General features: G+C 41.0%; 1 protein-coding gene and 1 long non-coding RNA gene across 2 annotated transcripts in view; one reads left to right on the plus strand and one right to left on the minus strand.

Annotated features, from left to right (window-relative positions):
* DNAJC5 (DnaJ heat shock protein family (Hsp40) member C5) overlaps window positions 1-15456 on the plus strand; it is a 53030-nt gene that overhangs the window by 11062 nt on the left and 26512 nt on the right. Inside the window, exon 2 of the mRNA XM_081196761.1 lies at window positions 10208-10298. The gene's annotated coding sequence lies outside the window, so the exon portion shown is untranslated. The remainder of the gene's footprint in view (window positions 1-10207; window positions 10299-15456) is intronic.
* On the minus strand, window positions 1457-15422 carry LOC308588386. Its single transcript, XR_014008687.1, has 5 exons — window positions 15278-15422; window positions 10191-10388; window positions 7096-8997; window positions 4119-4582; window positions 1457-3412 (listed from the first exon to the last, which is right to left on the minus strand). It is a non-coding gene; the product is annotated as an uncharacterized lncRNA (long non-coding RNA).

Consider the following 15456-nt stretch of genomic DNA (forward strand, 5'->3'; position numbering starts at 1 on the left):
AAGATGTTTATTATACCTCAATATAAAACTTAGGTTAAGGACTGCTTCCAAGTACCTCCTTTGAAGTGAATCTTCATGAAGTAGTTAAGCTTCATTGAGGGAAGTATGAAAAACTGTTGCCCCACTTATCCAGGCACTATGCTTGCAGGTGACAAGTTTCATAGTTGACTTTTGTATGCTCTCAAGGGCAAGACTTAGCTAAGTAAACTAACCAATGGCTTCCATGACCCAACTTGGATATAATGATAAACTGCAGTTTCGTGCTATGTGAGGCAGCCTTGGGCTTGCTCCTATCTTTGGGGACTGGAAGCACCTGCTTCCTGTTTTTCCTCTAACCTCTGTTTATTGTTATAGCTGGAAAGGACAAACTATGGTCAGCTTTAATGGTGGTTTATTAAAAGAAGGAAGGATTGAAACTGATTTATGGTCTTGGCTTGTAATAAACTATTGCTTAATGAAGGGGTAGGAACTGTCAAGGAATTCTACTCATTATTGATTCAGAGCAGAACTCCGATGTATAGTTAGCAGAGTAAAAACTTAAACATGTTGCAGGATTCCCAGAAAAATAGACCAGAGGCAATTAATTTCATCCAGCAGAGCTTTACTGCTATTGAAGGCAAATGAGCATAATGGTCACAAATCCAATACATTCAGGATTGGCACTGTCCATAAGAAATCCAGCTGCAGCAGACTTATCTTAAACTTACAATAACTTATTATGTCTACAGAACACCACACCAGAAGGAAAAGAGATAGAGAAAGTGAAACCCACACTCCTTCTGGCCTTATTATCATAGTCAGCATGACCATGCCGGAAAGAGATAACAGAACCAGCTTAAGCCAGCTGTACTCAGTTTCTCCAAAGGAGTAACCCAAACATCATGAACCTTCTGCTTGTTTCTTTCACACACAAAGCTTCCAGAACCTTCTTGAATTAATTAGAATAGGAAAGATTTCTACACATCAGATCAATACCTCCTGTACTAAGAAATGCAAACTAACAGGAACTTGTGGTGCTCCGTAGGTTCTTGGATGCTCAGCTTCCATCAGGTCCTGCCAGCATGGATACTGGTTAGGTGTGATAGGAGTCGCTATAGGTCCTCTTCAATTTCATTGTAAGTTTGGAGTCATCCAGGGTTAAGGCAACATGCAGGGTATTGGTACCATGGTTAAGTGTAACATTTGTACTGAGCTTCAGTGTTCCCTAGAAAATGCGGTACCCAGCGTGCTCATAAATCAGCAATATATTATGTTAAGTACCCAAGGGAATATTGTTGCTACCACTTTCAAAATTCCTAAGGTGATATTTATTTATTTTACATATAGAGAGAAAGAAACTAAAAATAAGACTTAGTTGGCTATTACTGTTAATCTTACTTGACAGAAATTTGAAATATATTTGATCCCTAACATGGGCATTTCTGAATTCTCTGCTAACTTTTTCTGAGTACAGCCATGTATTTAATGGTGTTTGTGTGGGACCAGGCTGGAATAATCTCCAGGCTGTCCAGAAACTTGAAATATTTCCTCAGCCCTGCAGCCCTTGTTTTTTTGTTAAGCCTGGGTGGAGCGCTCTAAACCTGAATACAGTAGAACCTCTACTTACAACCGCCTCTACTTGGGCCCAATCCAAGTTGCGACCACGGCAAACCCGGAAGTAAATACCGGGTTTGCCGTGATTCACGCACGTGCAGAAACGGCTTCTGCCATTTGCGCATGTGCAGAAGCGATTGCCGGATCGACTTACGGACGGACCTCCGGAACTGATTATGTCCGTAAGTAAAGGTTCCACTGTACTCTGTTTCTAAGCCAAAGGAATGGAAGAAAACGAAAGGAAAGAATATCTCTGTTGGCAGTACATACAGTGCAGGACACTTTATCTCATTTATGAGCTTGCATTGCCGGGTAGTATTTGACCACAATGTACACTTTTCTTACTGGCATTGTAAAACTTGAAGAAACTTGAAGTGGCAAAAAAGCACAGCTAAGGTTAGAATCTTTTGAATGCCACACCCTTACAAAAATGCATGACTGTTGCACTGTAGTGTGTGATTCGGTTTCCCTTGTGCAGAAGAAACTAAAACAGCTGGCAGGATGGGAACTGAGCTCCTCTTTCTCTGTGTGTACTTTGCCTAGACACATTCCTGCCTAAACACCCTTCTTCCCTTCTACCCAGTGCCACTTCAATTCACCTTCCTTTGTTTTGCAGTTGGAATGATGATCCAAGCTTTACCTCCTTGTATCCTGTCTTGACATGTCAAAATATACCGGTACCTTCTGACTTATGGCAGGACTAGAGATTCATGAACAGTTTGCTGTTTGTTTGTTTTAAAAAGTTAATAGCACTTTGGGAAGTTCCAAATCGGATTGAAACAGTGGAGATGCGGGAGGAGTGTGAGTTTAACCCTTCCCTTACAGTCATTTTACCAATTAAAATATATCCTTCCCAAGCTGCTGTTTGCCCCATGGCAGGTCACTTGGTACGGACCGTGTGCCCCATTGATTGAGGAGAAAGCTATTTAGCACACAAACTGATAGCAATATAATATCTAAAATAGATGGTGTCCAACGCTTACCCTCCCGTGAGATAAGCACTGGGGTAAACCTTCAACTCAGTGGTCTTGTTCTTCTCAGTGACATGTCAGAAATTCTCAATTGTATTGTTCTCATAGGCAATACCAGGAACCAGAAGGAAAAAACCCTCTTGCACTCTGCGAAGAGTTTGAAGTCTTCTAAACATAGTCTTTGAATCCTTTACTCTCAACTGCTTTCAGTCCCCATTTAGCATTAAGTGACTCCTCAATCTTTATTTCTGGAGCTACCATCAAGTTTGACAGCCTAAACTCATTCATAGTCTTATAGGAATACCCATTCTTCCTTGCAGGCCTGCACTCTATTCACTAAGCAACTGATCTCCCACCATTCCAAATAAAGTTGGCTGGTTGAGATTCACCTTTGAGCAGCAACACTTTCATCTACTCCAGAGTATTTTGGGACTGACCCTCTTACAAACCTGGGGTCCTTTTTATAGGTTGTGTGACCAGTAGTATTTGATACAGCTCCATACTTCTGTGTCATCCTTTTTAAAAGTCAGGATATGCTGATGGTCTTTCCAACATCCTGTGATGAAGAATTCAATGAATTAAGCATGTGTTGTTTTCTGTCTTGAACCTCCCACAGGAACTTCTGTGTTCTTATCTGTCCTTTGCCTAGAGCTGGACCATCAAGGAATCAGTCACGTCATATTTTTGTTCTTGCAGATCTTATTTAGTGGTTTTATCTGTTTAAAGTAGTCATCCCCTTATGGTAGAGTAGAGAAGTTCCTGGTTGTAGAACAGAGACAGACAGGCTTAAGGCTGGCAGGACCTACTCTGCTTGTTTTTACTAGAATCCTGAGTTACATCCATGGGAGCTTGGTACATAAAATATAAAATGTATGTTAAAGTTACTTATAAAAGTCAGAAGCTAAAAGCAAGTTAAACTAAAAATATATAAGTAAAACCAACAGTTTAAAATATATAATAAAATTGCATATTAAAATGCACGCCAGAATCACTTGTTAGCAACATGTGCTAACATGGTTGCTGTTCTGAAATCTCTCCCTTGGTCTTCTGCAGGTGGCTATAAGGAAACATTGCACATTAAATAGTATGATTCACACTTCCACCTAGCATCCTTGCCCTTTGTAAACAGCCTCCTTTCTCAAAAAACCAGCAAACCAAACTTAAGGAGTGTGTTTTTCTTTCACTCTTGTCTGGTGCATCTATAATGCATGCATATAGCTAAATTTTGCACTTTAGTAATTAGGAAGCGTAAATCTCTTCTGTTGAATGGCACACTGCGAAGTTCCCTTGTGTAACCTTTTTTTTCTTTTTTTTGAGGTTGTTGTTGATTTCTTGTTGTTTGATCTTGTGGTGTTTAGTGTCACTGGCTCTGGCCGCAATAAAACTTGAAACTTGAATGCATGCATATAAATCATTGGCCCTACGTGTGCCTGAGATTCCGGGATTTTGAAGGTGTCCTAGTGAGTGAGAGGAAAAAGGGGGGTGGGGAAACTTCTAAGTTTTCCAAAAATGAAAACGTTGACTGCCATTTTATTTGCTGGAGCTTATTCCTACCTTCACCGGAAGGGTCCCAAAACCCATTGGAACAGATTTTCGAGGGTGCATGGGAACGGGGAGCACAGAGGAGGGTGACGTTCCATCGTAGAAGCAGAAATCTGCTTCCTTGTTTGCAGCTCATTGTCAGGAGATTTTGCTTCAAGACACTGTACACAGCCAGTTCTCCTATTAATCACACCTTTGAAAAGGAAAAACCATCACCTACAGTATAAATTGCTTTGCATAGGTCCTGGCTGGATGTTTCCTTTGCTACTACATTTGGAAAGACTGCTCCGGTATTAGTGTAGCTTACCCACACTGGAGGCGCATCCTCTTGCGCACTTGACACCCTGCCAGGCCTCTCGCTGCTGCCCGTGCTGCGCAGTCTCATGAAGTCACTCTGACTCTGCTGGTGCTGCTGATGTCACAGTTTCTGAGCTCTGCTCTTAGCGCTCTCGTTTCACATTCATAATCTGGTGATTCTAGGGCAGAATAAAGCATTAGGCTTTTTATGCGAGCAGGCGGGTTTCAGGATCACGTCAGTCAAATGGCTCTTGAGCAGCAGGCGCGTATCTGCTGTTTAGCTGATAGAATAAACAGTATATTGCTAATGTATTTTGACATGTTCACATTGTAGTGGAGGTTTCAGCTTTAGATTTTATATATAATTCATATTTAGGTCAAATAACAACAGTTCTTCATGTCTTTGTAGCTATAGTTGTTTCTTACCTTCCATCTTTAGGCTATTCCAAGTGGGTTTCTGCTGACACTTTATTTCTCAGTATATAGAAGTACTTTATTTCTTTTTCTCCTGACAGGATACTTTCCTTCGGAAGGATATGAACCATCTATATTACCTTGGCACTGTTTTTTCATAACCTGGGCTGGTTACATATTTAATTAGGTCCCAGCTTTTTGGGGATATTTAGCTACACTGTTTGAGGTGATAATATGCTGCCTTAACTCTTGCACGGTTTTGATATATTAAAAACTAGCCAGCATCCACTCAAAGCCACCTGCATGATATTAATGCCTGTCATTGCTGGGAGGCAACTGATGTTCGTTTTCTTTAGTTCCGTTTCTGCTTGCTTTTTATATTAGAATCCTAATGTAGTTTTTTAAAAAAACTTATTTTAGAAATAAGTCAATAGGCAACCCAGCTTAAAGCACTCTCTTCTAGATGACTTGTGTTTTTCTTTTAATAAATTTCCCCAAAAGAAAGACTTCATTGGTTCTTTCATTCAACCAATTCCATAATTTAGTCTGTGAAATGGAAGGCTTTGGGACTTTCTAAAGAATTTAATTTCTTTAAATAAGCTGAAGAAGTGTGCATGCACACGAAAGCTCATACCAAGAACAAACTTAGTTGGTCTCTAAGGTGCTACTGGACAATTTACCGTATTTTTTGCACCATAACACTCACTTTTTTCCTCCTAGAAAGTAAGGGGAAATGTCTGTGCGTGTTATGGAGCGAATGCCTACGGGTGGCGGGTGGGATCTGCTGCAGTCATGAGCAGATGATCCATGGTTCCCCTTCCTTTCCTCCTCCATGGTTACAAAGCATGGATCCACATGGATCCTCAGGATTTTTGCACTGGGCTACTCCAAACTCACTGCCAGATCACATGTCTGTGGCCACAGCATGAACCACAAAAATCATATATCCACTATTTCGTTTAGAATATTTTTTTTCTTGTTTTCCTCCTCTAAAAACTACGTGCGTGTTATGGTCTGGTGCGTGTTCTAGAGGGAAAATACGGTATTTATTTTTTATATATATTTCTACTGCATCAGACCAACACGGCTACCTACCTGAATCTTTAATTTCTTTAACATCTTAATTTTTGTAGTGTCATATAAGAGTTTGAATGCTACTTGCTATGGTAACTGCTATTCTGCCTTTGGTGAAAGCCCCTCCCAGTGGGGGTGGGGGTGTGAAGGATGCTTGGGTTACTACTGAATCCCTTCTGAGTGTGCATAAGGAGGGAGCCTTTCATGCACAGCATGAGAGGTAACTAAACTCTCCACCCTGCATTGTTCGCTCCCTCAATGCTTTTTACCAGTGTTTTCAGGGCAGGGGTGAGTTCACTTCTGACAGGAGAAGCAAAAGCTTTTTCAGGGACAAAGTGCACTTGGAGGAGTCCCAAACCACCCCATGGTGTGGTTTAAATCATTCTGCCCCCAAAGCATGACGGTGTGATGTCCCTCTTATGTCTACTTGTACTCAATATCGGTGTGTCATATGTACATGGAGTACAAGGTCACAGGCCTTTATAAGAAGTTGGTCAATTAGACTTAAATGGCTAAATTTTAATCCACTAAGCTTATTAGAGCAACAACATTTGGGCAGCGGTAGTTAAACTTGTCACAAGAGTCTGTGTAACCTGTGAAACAAGGTTAATGATGATGGTTAAAAATATGTCTTAGTGTGAGCTAGCTGGGGGCCATAATTAAGCTGAAAAAATTGTGTGCATGTGTACGTACTAGATTGCTCCAATTAGGTGATGGAAACATAACCTTTTACCTAGGAAAAATGAGTTTAAACAACTCTGGATCCTTAGCTTCTCATAGTGTGTTTCTAGGCCAAGAGACCCACTAAACACACAGATTGGTCATGTTCATATATTACGCTAAGCTGTACTATGGCTTAGTGTGTGTATACACACTGTTTTCTGTGAAGAAGGCAACAGCCATATTGCTCATCTCTGGACTTTATAGATTGGACTGGCAAATAATCCAAGGGTAGGCATACTGTGTCATCTGAACCCAGGATTGCCGTTAAAGTATTTCCTCCTAAACCATGATTTGTAGCCAAGGTTGAGGAGGAGAGACTTTAACCGCAATCCTGGCTTTGCATAACACTGTAAGCTAAGTCTTGGTTGAGTTACCATCCTGTGCTGAACTAAAAATTCTGGGGGGAGCAAAGCGACTGCAGGCTCTTTGTGGGGAGCCAGCGTGTTTATATGGTCATGATATGACACACTCTCACACTTACTATGATGTGCAGACCTGGCCATTGCCTCTTCCCATGTGGATTTCTCAAAAGAGCTTAGCAGCAGAGCACCCAGAAAGCAGTAAGGATGATATGAATCAACCAAACAAATCTTTCTGTGTTTTGTCTCTCTCCAAGTTATGATTTGACAGTACTTGATATGATTCAACAGTGTATTTGCTCTGGGTGAAGGCAGGGTGGTTTAGGCTTGATACAAAGCTCCAAGGTCTGCTGAAAAATAGTTTTGAGGCAAACATTGCTCACTTGGGATCTATTCTGAAAGAGGTCGGCCAGCCTGATGATGCTAGCAGTTTGCTTCTGATGCTGATGAACATGTCCATAATTTAAAACCTGGCATGCTGAACTTGGCTGTAGACCTGTCCAATATTTCCGCTATACAACAAGTTTGGGTCCTTGAAACAGGAAGGACTGCATTACTAACTGGAATACTGGTATGCTGCTGATACCAAGTTACATCTCTGAATTTCATCTGAATCAGGAAAGACTATTCAGGTCCTAAGCTGGTGTCTGGGGGCAGTGATGGGCTTCATTAGGGCCAATAAACGGGACAACAAAGTAGGATCACATAATGCCAATCCTGAAAGCATGGTACTGGTTGCCTCTGAGCTATTGGTTCCTGTTCAAGGTGTTAGCCTTAGTATTAAAAGCCCTGGACAACTTAGGGCCTTAGTACTTACAGAAGCATCTTTTCCAATACTTGTTGACTTGTGCCTTAAGATCTGTGATGGAGGCCTTATTCATAGCTCCACCATTGGGCATGGCCAATTAAGTCACCGCCGCAGGGAACATCCTGACTTTGGACCTCTCCCCCTGTAGTATTGTGTTTGTCTCCTATGGTGATGTAATTTCATTGACAGTTTAAAATGTACCTGTTTGCCTGGACCTTTGGCAAGGATGATTGGGGCTGGTGACCTATTATTCATTGCTTTTTGTACTGCATATATAAACTCTCTTACTGATACCCACATAAAAAATGCTTCTTAACAGTATTTTAATTAGATTGTTTTTATCTAATTTTATACCACTCTGGGCTCCTATGGGAGGAGATGCTGGGTAAAAAATATAATAAAATACTTTCCTGTTTAAAAATTATAGCAACAATATTTAATATTGTCATTGGGTTGCATCCATTGTTAGTCATAGTAGATCCATTGAAATAAGTGGATGTGACTAACTTGGAACCACTAACTTTAGTGCGTCTACTTGTGAGTAGAATTTAGTTTCCCCTCCATCTGTTAATAGCATCAGGCATAGCTGACAACAAATCAATCAGTTTTTTAAAGGCCAAGTGTTGCTGTTAGCAACCTAAGATGACAATAATTTTTTCTGCATACCTACTGCCCCTCTAGCATATGAAGATACTTTATTAATTTCAAGGCAAGTAATGTGGGTTTAAAGAAAAAATGTGATTGTAGAACCTGCAGTTTTAGTGCAGTTAGAAATTCTGTGCAAAAGGAGGAACTGAAGAAAAGTAGATTTCAAAGCCTTAACGCTGAATTGTGATTTTTCTCCTCTCATTTGGATGTGTGTGGAGGGGAGGGACCAATCTCTTCACTGTATAAAATGCAGTTTATGAAAATATAGTCAGAGTATTTGAAACGACAAAAAGATTATTCAGTAAACACAGAGCTTTATTTTAATCCAAACCTCTGTCAGTAGGCTGGGATCTGAGACCGTTCCATCCTAGCAGGGAGGCTATGTGCTCCTTCCTTGCTGACATGTGCATGATGGTAAATAGACAAAAAACTGACATAAAAAAGGCCAATAGAAACCAGTAGGAGACCATTACAACCTCCCAGGAACACTGTTACCGACCTTAAGGTGGCTATTCTTGAGCACAGATACTTCAAAGGGAGACTCCAGTGTGAAACTCCTGAAATACAACTGATAATGAATTTCTGTTTAATCACCTGTGATCTGAATAGGAATAAATAGCCTTTTATCTCACTAAGGTGTTCATTAGCTTACCAATTTCAAGATGTCAATGGGCACAGTCATGATTTTACATAAATACATGTAAGCTGTAACCTAAATGACAGTCTTGAGTTTCCTTCTTATCTCGCTACTAACATTTATTGTCCTTTACACCCATTTGCTGCCATTAAAAAAATAATCTAGTTTGATTCCTTTTTAATTTTAGCTGGGTGGCTAATTAATTACATCATCATGCATTCTCAACCATGAAAACAGTGAGAGAGCTGTCTGTGGCTCTGACAAATCACAGCATTGTTTTCTACATTGAAACTAATGCATGGAACCTTATTGCACATTACAGATTTCACCACAAAACCTCATGGTGTATTACCTTTTGATGTAATTTGTTAACCAGCCATTTAATCTAAGTGTAACCAGAACAATGAAACACCATGGTTCGTCTGCAGCAGCACAACCGGGCACATTCATCTGCCCCAGCTTCAACAAAACATGTCTCTCCCATATTGGTCTCTACAGCCACAGCAGGCGCTGCGACCTTTCAGCAGTTTGACTTCACCCCCAAAGGCGCACCCCTCTGCTGTCTACCGAGACAGACAGATGCCAACCACCAGAACAATGGGGTATACTTGTTTGTATCACTTGAAATGCCTTTTTCTTTACTTGTAAGAGTATCTCATGTGGCAAAGGCCAAAGGTTCTTGCCAAACCCTTTTAGTTCATGCTTTAAAATCTTTCATGTGGGATTTTGCTGAAAGGTTGCAGTCATTTCGCTCATCTGATTCTGCTTGTTCTAATCAGTTGCACAAATTAGCAGCTGCCAAATATTATCACTGACCATATTGAATTCTAGTGCTGTAAGAGGCTTCACATCAATGGGAAGTCCAAGTCACCCATCATTCTTACTTGCTTGTAGAAATTTGCATGCATTAGCTATGCAAACTGCAGTTGTTGGAGATTATATTTTTCTGTCAATGAGTAAAGTCATAAAACTGTCTTCTGGTTCATTTAAATCAGTTGTTATTAAGCAAGAAAGAATTAGATTAGTGTGATTATAAACATTTGACATTGTTAAATATTCTCTGCCCCATCTCTGTTCTCCCAACACACAGTGTATTGTTAGCAATCTGATATATTGTTGTTTACCTGTGCTTTGTCCTTAGGAGAATCCTGTTCTGGAACCTGAAGGCTGAATTTTTAGGATCCCGCATCTAGGATCTAGCTGTGCTGTTTCATAAGGACGGATTTGTTAAGGCAAGTGAAGCCTCTTAACCTCTGTTAAGAGTTTGAAAATCTCAGCTCTCTGGCAGATGATGTGGCAGGAGCAGAAAGCAGTTTGGTTCCCTTCAAATGCAGCAGGTAGAGAGATTCCATCATTGCTTTGTGGGAGTTGGTAGAAGTGGAGGAAGATAATTTTTCTAGTTAGCACTAGTTGCAAGGACTGCATCTTGGATTAGCCTTATAAAGCTATTGTACACGAGTTGAACTACGCTTGAAAATTGCCAGATTTTAACTTTTATTCTTAATTAACATTAAGCTGGTTGGCTGTATGTTTGATCCTGCACTGGCACTACAGGTTGGGAAAAAGCAATAGCTAGTAATCTGTCATATTATTAAGTCATTTTATTGATTAAATAGTTGACTGAAAGAGAAACAACCCTTTTAATTTCATTCCTGCAGCCATCCCTGTTTCAAAAGTTCAGGGTGGGCAACTGCAGTTTTACATAAGAGATTGAGTTGCATTGCCAGAGAACTCTTATTCCTCAAAGGTGCAGTAAAAGAGTATATTACAATAACAAAATGTGCATTGCAAAGTTAGGTTTTAATAGTGATGTGAGGTGAGAATATTCTCGAGAATATTCTTTGCTAGAAAATTCTCCAGACAATATTCTCCACAAACTGTAAATTCTAATGTAAGAACCAGTTTTACAACCCACATTTAAAAAAATCTAGTAAATAATAAGTCAAACTGTGATATTGCCAGTGTAAGTAATGAATAATGATTGTTTTTATCCAGTTATATTACTGGCCATTGTGTCATTCACCATTGGTAGTTCTGAAATGTGAACTACATAATTTGATGAACATTTGAATTCATATGTATTTCAACTACAGTGGTACCTCGGGTTACATACGCTTCAGGTTACATACGCTTCAGGTTACAGATTCCGCTAACCCAGAAATAGTGCTTCAGGTTAAGAACTTTGCTTTAGGATGAGAACAGAAATCGTGCTCCAGCGGCGTGGCAGCAGCAGGAGGCCCCCATTAGCTAAAGTGGTGCTTCAGGTTAAGAAGAACAGTTTCAGGTTAAATACGGACCTCCAGAACGAATTAAGTACTTAACCCGAGGTACCACTGTATATGTAATAGCCTCTCCCCCACATTTTGGTGTGACCTTATTCTTAGCAATTCTGTACCCTTGGCCAAACAGTATGATTTTTTTTTACAGAAAGTACCTTTAATGCTTTGTACATTTAAAGTACCTAGGCCTATACAATTATGTGTAGCAGCATGTAAGGTGGCCTTGATTTAAACAGTTGATGTTTCTATATTTTTATTTAGTGCCAGTAACTGGTTTTTGCAGTGCCATTCAGTGGTACAATATTCTCATTAATCGAGAATATTCTTGAGAATATTCTACAAAAGATTATTCTCGAGAATTTAAGATCACTAGGTTTTAAATTGAATGATGATGATGATGATGATGATGATGATGATGATGATGATGACTTATTATTTATACCCCGCTTGTCTGGCTGGGTTTCCCCAGCCATTCTGGGCAGCTTCCAACAAAAGATTAAAAATGCATTATAAACACCAGTCATTAAAAACTTCCGTAACTAAATAAGACTAAGGAGTTCTGACATCTAATGTGACCTGAGTTCTGGAACAATAACGTTTGAATGCACAGGATTTAACAGGTGCTAGTGTGCAAGACTCATCCCTTGCTTTCACAACTACCATATTTTTCGCTCCATAAGACGCACCTGGCCATATGACGCACCTAATTTTAAGAGGAGGAAAACAAGAAAAAAAATACAGTATTCTGAATCAAATGTTGTACTAAACTGTTTAATAAACTACCGGTATATCAGAATAATATTTCAACCATGTAAGATGAACAGCAGTCAACAGTGGCATTAAGAACCATCATAACTGTCATTAACAAGTGAAGAGAGACTTTATCCCCTAGTAAGGGGAGCAGGCAGTGGAAATATATGAGCTTCCCACATTGAGTCCCTTAAATCTCAGGACTGTATGGTATGGCCCCACACAATTATTTTAATAAAGCCAAAAGAAGTGGGACTTTCTTCCTTTTTTTGTTCATTGCAGAGAGCTCTGGCGGCTTTCATATGAGGGAGGAATGAGGGAGAAATCTGATTCAATTCCCATTTAAATTCAAACCTACCTAATTCACACCTTCATACACAACACAAGGACCCTTCAAATTTAACACTTCTGCAAAGGAAGGCACTGCTGTCCCGGCAAGACCTGTGGCGGAGGGAGGGTCTTGTGTGGCAGCACGTCGCCTGTGGGGATGTGGTACGTTGCCCACGCAAGTGACATCCCAAGGGGGTGGCCAAGTGTGGGGGCAGAGGGATTACACAGGTACCACTGTGCTTGCTTTACACCCGTGTAAGCGGCTCCTGTCCCACTTTGCTGCTTTAAAGCGAGCTGCGAAGGAGGGATGGACGGGAGCCATAGCTCCCGTCCGTCCCTCCTCTGTGCAGCGTTCACTTCATAAGACACACAGACATTTCCCCTTACTTTTTAGGAGGAAAAAACTGTCTTATGGAGCGAAAAATATGGTAGTTGTCATGCATGCAGTTTGAGAAATCTGTAATGGAGTGCAAAGCTAGTTTTGAAGGGTAGAAGGTGGTATGCTGCATTGGCATCTAAGTTCTCAAGAGTGATAGAGCAATACAGAGTGACATGCACAATTAACTAATAGACATTGAAATAACAGTCTAATAAAGTCAGGGTCCCTCCTAGTTTACCATTGATTAACGTAGTCCTTTAGATGCTTGGGTTTCCTCATTGCTTGAACTGTGGGCTTTTTTTCTCTCTTAACTCAAGCCCCCACCAGCCGTGGATCAGTATATGCCATCTTTTAGCTATGTCTATTAGCTATCTTTTAGCTAATATATCTATTAGCTTTGTCTGTTAGCTATCTTTTAGCTATGTTTGCAGAAATGATTTCAGGGAGGTCAAATGCACACCTGTCCCATGCAATCCACACATGATTGACTTCGAAACTACACTGGCCTTTTACTTATTATCTCGAATGAGGGCATCTGGGACCTCTGTGGACTACAGTGGTACCTCGCAAGACAAATGCCTCGCAAGACGAAAAACGCGCAAGACGAAAGAGTTTTCCGTTTTTTGAGTCGCTCCGCAGAACGAATTTCCCTATGGGCTTGCTTTGCAAGATGAAAAGTCTTGCGAGTTCTTGCGAATTTGTTTCCTTTTTCTTAAAGCCGCTAAGCCGTTAATAGCCGCTAATCCGCTAATGACCTTGCTTCGCAAGACGAAAAAACCGCAAGACGAAGAGACTTGCGGAACGGATTAATTTCGTCTTGCGAGGCACCACTGTATTTCAGCCTGTACAGCTCAATGAACAGAGTTGGCATGGGTTTGTCCTGTGCTCTTTTTTAAAGGAATTGATGCAGCACTGTTGTGCTAAACTGGGAAGTGTGCCATACCAGTTTGCCCTTGGTGATCCCTCTGTAATGCTTCTTTAAAGAATCGGGCATACTTTCTGACATGGTTAATTTGGGGCTGGGAGCAGTTTCCCCCTCAGAATAATTCCTGGATGGTTTGAGCCATGTACTTTCTTGCTGGCTTCTTATTCATAGCCACCTGTGCATTTACAGGGAGCACTTCGTGCAGCATAATTCTGTATACCAGAGATTAGTGTGCTGCTATTTATGTGTGTAGCTACAAAATGAGCCACAAGGGATGCTAGCATTTTAAAAGGCGTTGGCATTTTATAGGAATATGCTATACCAGCAAAAATTAACAAAGCTATTACTTTGAGAGGCGAGAAAGGAATCCCCTTCAGTCTCACAACCTTTCCTGCGTGTATAGGCCAGTGGTTCTGCTTGCTGTGGCAAATGTTCCATCACACTCAGATGCGTGTAATGAACCCCAGCCTTCCTTCCAACCTTGGAGATGGAGGGTGAGGATTATCCTCTTCTCCAGCTTTGGTGGTCGGGAGGAGAATGGTACAAGGGAATGCTGAGGCTACTGCTGAACTGTCAAGGCACTTGAAGCACCTCAGGGACATAGGACAGAGCTTGCCATGCCCATAGCTCTCATGCAGGCCATCTTCCCATCATTATTAATCTCCATCTGCCAACCACCTGTTCCCATTGCTTGTTTCCATCTATTGCATTTTGGTCGCTCCTCTTTTTGTAGGAACACATGATTCTGCCTTACTCCGATTCATTTCTCCCAATTGGTCTAATCCAGTACAATCTGCTTTGGGGGTGGGCTTTTGTTTTTATTCGCTACTATTTTATGTATTTTTTGTGCTTCCATATTGTAAACCACCCTGTAATCCTCGGATGAAGGGTGGTATAGAAATTTAATACATCAAATAAAATAAATAAATTACTGATAGCAAGCTCTCAAGGTCTTAAGTAGAGAGATCTGTTTTGTTGCTTAGTTGAAAATGCTGGGGACTCAGCCTACGTCTTTTATGCATGCCCGTCACGTGCTGGGCCACTGAGCCATGGCTTCCACCCAAGGTAGTCCTTTCCCAACTACCCATTTCATTCTCTTCATAATAGTCTTTCCCAGTGCTTCTTTTCTAAAGAAAATGTTTAGGGGTACTCTCATTTTCTGACTCATATTGAAATACTGCCCCTCAAAGAGGCCAAACTTAGATTCACAAAAGGTTTAGGGATATGCTTACCCCTGTGTCCCCCCAGAAAAAAAGCACTGGTCCTCCTTGTATCTGACCTCCTCCCTATGCCATATGAGCCCCACAGTTGATTTACCATCTTCCTTCTTGCTTCTTTTCTCTCTCCCCACCCCTATCATTAGTCAACTACTCTTCCCTGGCCAGTTCCCATATCTTTGGTCTTTAGCTACTTCCCCTTCCATTGCTAGCTATCCTGCTCACTCTACACCTGTCCTTTTCACTCTCTCCCCCGTCACAGACAAACGTCAGTTGTGGGTACTTCTCCATTTTAGTTGTCACACACTCATTCTGGGCTTGGGGTACTAACCTTTTGGCACTGTCATCTCCAGCCAGTCTTTGCCTTTTGTTTCTGTGGTTCCACATGGTCCGTGTCATAGCCTTCAGCCCTATAATCTTGCTGGGGCTTCATCACTTCTGAGCTTCAGTTGTGATGCCTCTCCTTTGCAGCCACCGATGTTCATTGCTCCTTCAAAATTTCTTTGGCTC

This window comes from Podarcis bocagei, assembly GCF_964188305.1.
Source record: "Podarcis bocagei genome assembly, chromosome: 5".
Classification (NCBI taxonomy): domain Eukaryota; kingdom Metazoa; phylum Chordata; class Lepidosauria; order Squamata; family Lacertidae; genus Podarcis; species Podarcis bocagei.